This window comes from Equus caballus, chromosome 19, assembly GCF_041296265.1.
Source record: "Equus caballus isolate H_3958 breed thoroughbred chromosome 19, TB-T2T, whole genome shotgun sequence".
In the NCBI taxonomy this organism is placed as follows: domain Eukaryota; kingdom Metazoa; phylum Chordata; class Mammalia; order Perissodactyla; family Equidae; genus Equus; species Equus caballus.
In genome coordinates, this window is record NC_091702.1 from 21,346,249 (window position 1) to 21,355,057 (window position 8,809).

Sequence of the window (8,809 nt, forward strand, 5' to 3'; positions counted from 1 at the left end):
CCCATTACTTTTGCACTTTATTATTTCTTTTTTAGAAACATACACGAATGTTTAATTCATAGGTAGGAAAAGCTATCTTTTTTTTCCCCTCTACTGCTTTTCTCTTTACTTTTATTTGGAAAGATCTTTTACACCACAAGGTTAGAGAAATATTCATTCCTATTTTCTTCTGGCTCTTTAGTTTTTTCCTAAATTTAGCACTTTTCTCCATTTGCAACTTATTGTTTTGGTTAGTGTGAGGTAGGCATCTAACTTTTTATTTTTTCTAACTAGTAAATATATGTTCAGTAACTTTTATCAAGTTATATTTACTTTCCCCTTATTTGAAATACCTACTTTATCAAGTTAATTATTTTTATATAGCTGTGACTGTTTCTGAGTTTTTAATTCTGTTATGCCAGTCTATGTATTTGTACCATGCTTCATTATTTATAATGATAATTTTTTAGTATTGCCAGATTTAACACATGAAAATACAGCACACCCAGTTAAAGCTGAATTTCAGACAAGCAATGGATAATTTTTTAGTATATGTATGTTCCAAATTTTGTATGAGATTCTGAAATTCAAATTTAACTGAATGTCCTGTATTTTATCTGGCAACTCTAAATTCCAATATCTGGCCATACAAGTTCCCCTCAATCTTTTTCTGTTTCTAAAGTGTACTATTATTAAAAATAAAAAGTAGAGTCCTTTAAAAATTGGTGGATGGGCTCTTTGGGAAAGTATACGAGGAATCAATGATCTCTAGGATTCCTGCTCAGGATATGAGCTCACCTAGTACTTTCTCTGCTGAAAAGGGCCAGTCAATCTGATACAAGCAACCTCAAGTTTTCTACTCTCTCTCAAAATGTCTTCATATCTTTATTCATTTTTCATTTTTCACTTTTCTCTCACCTTTCTTTCTCTTCCTTCCTAATATCACTACCTGTGATTTTTGTATCAAATTTTCCCATGTTTCACTTATCCTCTTTTCACTCATCCTAAAATTCCTTCTCTATTTCTCCTTTCCCTTTTCCCTCTTTTCATACACTCCCCATTGTAATAAGGTCTTGTTGTGTTCTTCAAATTGCAGAACCATTTCTCCTCTTTCTCAACATCTATTTCTGAAAGATTAATTTCCCCCACATTTACTTTTACCCTATTATAAACATAATATACATGCACAATGAAGAAAACTTGGACCACACACTCACAAACATGCCATCCGAAATCCTACCGCACATGCACGCCATCCAAAATCCTACCACACATGCACGTGAACACCATCTGAAATCCTACCACCTCTGGATAACCACTAAACACTGTTAATATTGTCCTGTCTCTCCCCCACCCCCCTCTTCTCTCTCCCTTTCTACCTCTCTTTAGCTTCTCAATCTCTGTCATCCTATCTAAAATGTATTGTGTGTATATAATCTCATCCACTTTTAGGCTATGAGGCATTTTTAAAGTTGATTTAATATTTTAAATTAAAATGATAAAAATTATTTTTTTATTTTTTTAAAATAACGCATGTCTATAATTTAAAGGTCAAATAGTAGTACAAGGCTTATATTAAATATATTAAAAACACACCCACAGTAATTTCCTTCCCCATCCCTCTCCACCCATGAGTCTCCTTATTGGCAAACACTTGAAAAGTGTTTAACTATTTCTTAAAGCTTTAATTTCCATATTTGAATTCATATATTGTTCAGGGTCCCAACAGAAACAGAAGCCTACTGAAAAGGGATGATTAAAAAAATTTAATGAAGAGATGGTTTACAAAGGAGTGGGCCAAGTTAAGGAAGCAGCAAAGGACTAGCACCTAGGACTAGTAATAGTGGAACTAATAATAGTAGGTTGCCATTACCAGCTCTAGGATCAAACAGGGCAAGGTTAGGGGAGCCATTACCAGAACCTAGTAAGAACAGAAGCTGAAGGAGAAGACCCACCCTGCAGAAGCTGTGGCTTGGGTGGAGGAATGCAGTCACTGCCCAGCCAAAAAGGGGGAGGGTGGAAGCTGTAAGAACTGATAGCCCGCTTTCTGCCTCTTCCTGTCCTGTTTCCCCGCAATGCACCCCATTAAGCAAACCCAATTAGAAGTCACAGACAAGGAGCCCAGATGATAGTCTGAGAGATCAGCCTTCTGAGGCACAGAGCAGAGTGGAAAGGGCGAAAATAGATCTGCAGGGGCACAGGGAAAATTACCAGCACATAGGCTTATACTGATATTTTTTTATGGATTTATATATTGACAACTTATTATGATAGATAATAATTAAACTCTTATTCTCACAGTTTCTCACCTTTCCACATAGCTCATAATATAGTACTGTTACAAATTTTGTTTGAAAACAAGAATTGCGTTTTGTTTAATTATGTAAATAATTATTAACTGCTGAGCCAAGTAGTGTACTATGATGATTCTTTTCTGTGCCACTCCCTACCTTACTCTCTCCCCAGGAATTCATAATTGCCTCATATTTTCATTTGTTTAGTTTCTTATGTGTTTATCACTAATTTTTTCTAAATGTTCCCAAATTATTCTTCATATGGCCAAACACAAACACAAATCAGAGAATCTTTCTGTTCTGTTTTTCCCTGGAACCTTCTTTTCCTTGCTTCAATCTGAATCGGTTACTTTCTAGGCCCTGATGCTAGCTGTCAGGACTTCTGTGCTGAGACTTACCTTTCTATCTTTCCTGTTGCTGAAGTCTGTGTCTTCCTCTCTTGGTTTTCTCTTTTATTTTGGTAGAGTATCCCTTCCACTTGTTTCATGAGAAAAGGTGTACAGAAGAGGTAAAATTTTGAGTCTTGTTTGTCTGGAAATATCTTTATTCTACTGTCAGACTCAGTTGATAATATGTCTGGGGATAGAATTCTAGGTTGAAAATTATTGTCCTTCAGAATTTTGTAGGCATTGCTCCACACAGCCTTTCAGCTTCCACAGTTGCTGTCCAGATGTTACATGCTGTTATGAATTTTGTTCCTTTGTATGTGGCTTGTCTTTCCTTTCTGAATGCTTTTATGTATACTCTTAATCTATGGTGTTTTGAAATTTCATGATGAAATTTTGGGCTTTGTTGGTTTATTGTGCTTGCGCACAGTGAGCTTTCAATCTCAAGTCTTCTTTAGCTCAACAAGATAAGGTATCTTTGATAACTTATTTCCCTCTATTCTGTTTTTTCCTCTCTTATTGAACTCCCATTGTTTGGATACTGTATATTCTGGGCTGATCCTCTAAGTTTCATGTTTTCCTCTACCCTCAACCCCTTCAGCATTTAGTTTGTGAGTAACTTATAACTGTTTTCAAAGTTGGGCAAATTATCTCCTATTCATGGACAAAAATGTATGCTTTCATGCCCAGTAATGTGCCTGCAGTTGGTCATTAGGTCTTCTTTCCAACACCTCTTTTGTAATCCTCCTTCTCAGTGGATCCTGACTCGCACCATGGTGCATTGCCTCAGAGCGTCAAACCTTTAGAGGTGCCAAACAAAGAGATCATTGGGAATAGTTTTACCTATGAAGCCTCCCTTAAAAAAGGTGGCATAAGAAATAATACCTTTTGGCCTGGTTTAGGATATCTTGAGTTTAGACATTGTAGAACAGGATAATGACCACTTTTATTTAGCAGGCCTTGCCCAGTTATTTTCAAAGTGCCTTGCTCCTGAAGGAAAGACCAATAAAAGTGAACAAAAAGAAAGCATCTGTAAGAAATACAAGAGATAGTCTTATGCCTTCTGTGTTTACCTGTGGAAGCACTGGAATTCAGATATGAGATGGCTGTCACAGGCATGAGTCTTAAGGTACTTATTGGAAGTGAAGACTTAAGCCAGATAAAAAGTAAGTCTGATTTGGAAAATTAGTTTGACAGTGGAGAGTGAATTTGCCCAATAGGTGTGACAGACATTTTCCATGAATTGAACAAGCTAACAAGCTAAATCTGGGCTCTGATGGTTTGGTGTAACTATAGCATGTGATAAGATAGTAGAATTTTATATATATGTAAAAATGCATAAAATTAATAATATTCCAATTCTCCCAACCCCTTCTGAGTCTATCAGGTTAAGCAAGTTGCCTCTAAGTGAAAGATTCAACAATACAATTAATAGTCTTCTATTAATTCTCGGTAAAGCCTTTTTGGTATGCTGCCCAGAAACGAAGTGAGGGAATCATTGTAACAACTGGATAACAAATCCTTTCCCAATACAAGTTCTTTGATTTCAACAAAATTAAATGGCGCAATTGAGTTATTAGCTGATAGACTATTAAAAATTACTTTGATGATTAATTTTTATGTTCTTTTTGGCTATAACTTAGAGTTCATGACTTGAATGACATTGCTCTTTCTGTTCCTGTCTACTTATTTATGAAAACAAGATTTTTCAATATATCTGTAATAACAAAAAGTAATAATAGAATTTATGCTGAACACTGTTTCACTTTAGCAATAAGAAATACCCATTCATTAATATTTAAATTAATTGAAAAAATAACCCTATACATCTCATTGAGATGAATTTCTAAAATAGCTACTTTTAAAATGAATAATTTTATTAAAATTAGTAATGCATATGTTTTTCATCAGTTGTTTACTACTAATAATCATACATGCCAACTCAATCCAGAAAAAGAAAAGATTAAACATTTTGGCCTTTGTAGACACAGGACTTTTTTTTTTTTTTGCTGAGAAAGGTTCACCCTGAGCTAATATCTGTTGCCAATCCTTCTCTTTTTCCTTGAGGAAAATTCACCCTGAGCTAACATGTGTACCAGTCTTTCTCTATTTTGTATGTGGGTCACTGCCGCAGCATGACTGCCAACGAGTGGTGTAGGTCCACACCTGGGAACTGAACCTGGGCTGCTGAAGTGGAGTGCGCCAAACTTAACCACTAGGCCGTGGGGCTGGCCCCCGACACAGAACATTTTTAAAAATTAAAATTCAAATTACAGTCATGTGTCATTTAATGACAGGGATACATTCTGAGAAATGTGTCCTTAGGTGATTTTGTCATTGTGCAAGTATGATAGACTGCACTTACACAAACCTGGATAGTATAGCCTACTACACACCTAGGCTATATGCTACTAATCATATGGGACCACTACCATATAAGTGGTCCATTGTTGACTGAAATGTTGTTATGTAGCACATGATTGTATAGATATTTTTGTTGTAGAGACTTACAATAGAATCATCAAAAATATTTTAAAGCATATACATTTATTACTTAGGATAAAAATCTTTGTGGGAAATGTAATGAAAATATGAGAATAGAAAAGAATGCAGTAAAATTTCCACCTGTTAAATACATAAATATATTTGTGTATATATTTTTAATGGTTATAGTGAGTAACAAATTACTATGATATTTAAATTCCATTGGATAAATAGGGCATGGCAGTTATTAAATGTCAATATATACCATATTTTTAAAAATTATGTCCTTTGGTGCTATTTAAACATATGATGAAAAATTTTAGATGTCAACTTAAATATTTGAAAACTGCTAACTTAAAGTTTTTTCTATTCTCTCCTTGCTATATAACTATTTATTTTCAAATTTTATCCCCTTTATGAGAAAGCAAATGATTAAGGATAGGGACTATGTTTTCTAAGCTTTGTATCTTTCACAAAACTTCAACAAAGTGTCTTGTTCATAGTAAGAGCTCAATTAAATATTTACTGAATTATTTTTATTTTCATCAAAGGGAGTCATTCATTCCTCTTCAACTGTTCTTACCTAGCCTTCAGATTAGTTTTTTCTACTACCGATAATCAAAACAACTGCCTGATGGAAATAAAATTTGGGTTTAAAAAGTAACTCACACATTATCTTCAAAATGAGAATAGGAAAAATACTATGAGAAGGAAACAAGTGTATACAGTAAACCAATATCAGTCTTCTGAAATGTGGTTATTTTCTATATAAAATAAAACAACCAGCATTTGGAAATATATTTATTGAAATAAAACTATAGTGTATATATACTCTTAACTAAAACCAGTTTCTTTTCATGATGATTCTTTCTAATGTGCACCAAATTAGAAAGCAGTAAAAACACCAGCAGATGGCTCAGAGTGGTTGAAATAAACCTTTTCTCCTCAGGTCACCGATACAGAATTGTAATGAAAATTATATTTTTTACACTTAGCACCCCTGCTTAGGACACCATAAGCACAAAATATTGCCTAACCTTGCTTTATTTGCTACAGAAGCAACAGTAAGCTAGCAATAAGAAGTAGCTTATGCCTGTACACTGGTTTACACACTTTTGCAATTTTTGAGGATTATCAAGAAGGTTTGATCTTGTCTTATAATTATAATCCTGTCAAATTACATTTAAATATGATATACAGAATTTTACTTTGTACTTAGTATTATCCAAAACCTAATGTTACAGACCTCTTAAAAAATAGCATAACTTAGGCAAAAGCAGATTTAAAAAGTACAATAAAAATTCTTATAACCTACTTAGAAATATCAGGTATGGGTTTAGGAATTAGATAGCCTAATATTTCCCATGATTCTTACCATTTCCTTTTTGTTGTGAGATTGTTGCTTGAAGTAAGAAAATACTATCTGAATTTATAAGACTCCTTTTATTCAAAAGAAAAATTTAGGACTATCTTATATATGATACTACAGTATCCTAACAGTATCTTTTGTGAATACTAATTCTAGGTAACATTAACTGAGCACCCCCTTCATACCAGGCACTCTGCTTAGTGCTTCAAATTTAATCCTCACAACAGCTCTCTGAGGTAGGTAATATTATTGAGCCCATTTTGTAAGAGAGGGCTTCAAATTGAGGTTCATGGAAGGCAAAAGATTCCTCTGGAAACATTTATACCCTGCTCTTCTCGAACTCCTCATTAGACTGTGAGCTCCTTGAGGAGGGGGCGTTCTCTTACTTTATCTCAGGGCACATACCGGTGCTGATGGAGAGAGGAAAGAGGAGAGGAGGAAGTTAGAGAAGACCCTGTGACTAGTGTCATGACAGGGGGCAGTAGCTAGACTAGCAGATGAATGGCAAGACCAAGTGTAATCATGCTTCGAACAAGCTAAGAGAAAAATCACATTTGTAAGGACATTAGAGTATGGAAACACTTCCGCAAAAATGATAGAGCACTACGAGAATTAAGTGTCCAAACTCACATCTAATTTCCCTGGGATTAAATCTAGTTAATTAGTGCCAATTTTATTATTTATTATGATGTATACTGTTGAAGACCTAGGAGTTTTTATTATGTTAGGCTCATTCCTTTGACCTAATGTAAACCTCCAGCAGCTTCTTATTTCACCTTAATGTTTCTTTTCAACTCACTTGTATCTCTGAAAGGAAAAAATTATGGAGGGGAAACCATGGAAATTGCTTAAATTTCTCTGAGGCAGAGGACTTCATGGTCTGAATTTCTGGTATTTGTGGGTCAGTCAAAATAACTAATTAGAACTTAAAAGTAGTCTTTTGGGTTATTTAAATCTTTTCTGCTTTATTCTCTTGGTAAATGAGATCAGGAATAGTGATTTGATTAAATCACATTCGTTGCCTATAAAAATGTTAACTTTCTTTATCATTGCAACTTTGGGCTTCCCAAAGGCCACCAGCATCCTGAAGAAGACAGAGCCACATAAGAGCCATTTTCCTGCTCCTGCCCTATTCAGTCCCTACTTTTATTTGCAGAGTTCACAATTTAGCACAAAGGTCTATTGAACTATTTAAGCTCACTTTGACTGTGTCCTGAAGTCCTCAGTGAAAATAGTTTATCCTAAATTGGGCCAAAGGAGATAAAAATCAGTCAAAGTGAAAAGAAATAACTTCATGTTGTTTATATTGCCAAATTACGTAGAGGAAAACAACTTTGACAAAAAAAAAAAAAAAAGGCAAGTGTTCAGTATTTTTTTCCACCTCTAAAAAGTGCCTTTCTTTTATGCACATTAAAGCAAACATAAAAAGGACTGATTCAGTGCTCCACTTTGTGAGGAAAATAGCCTGGAGCTACTTTAGCTCCCCGCTAAGCCTTTGGTAACCATCAGAACTGTATTTCCATAGTTGCAAAACTGACTGTAAGTGAAAGTGTGTTTAATCATCTGTGTGTTTCCAATTTGCTTGCATAGGTGAAAGCACTTGTGACAGGGCCGGGCGCATAGGTGGTGCACAACTGATAGCAGTAGCAACAGAGCAGCTCAGATGGCGTCCTCCACCCCTGAGACAAAGAAGGCAGCGGCAAAGAGAGGGATTCTGTTATGTTAGGGAACTCAGTCTGTCCAGGAAAACTAAATAGGGACTTCAATCAAGTCTGAAAGTGAACATTCATAAAGTTTCAGGAGCACCCCCCCCCCCCGGAATCCTCCAATCTTACCTTTTCAACTTGTTTTGAAACAAAATAATTTAGAAAATATTTTTTAACGCAAAGAGCAGTCTTTTACTTCAAGTTCCCTAAGTTAGGCTACTTTGACTTATTTAGGGTTGGAGGAGGTACACAAAATGCCTGACTTATCACTGTTTGAGTGTATTTTATAACATAGCTCAGAAAACCAGGCTGTGCTCAATTAAAAGGCAAAACAAAATGTAGCTGACAGGATTGAACCAGCGAGGAATTAACATAGGTTTATAATAGATGTTAATATTCATTGATAACTCACGCTATGTGACCAGTTAAAACCTTTTTAGCATTTAATCTTACAAAAACCATTTGGTCATCAAAGGAACTAAAATGTTTTTGTGTTTTCTGAGTCCTGAAAGATTTTGGTACACCTACCAAAAATAAAAGTTTTTCTTTATAAACATATTCTAATATATTCAATAAACCATTTCACATGAA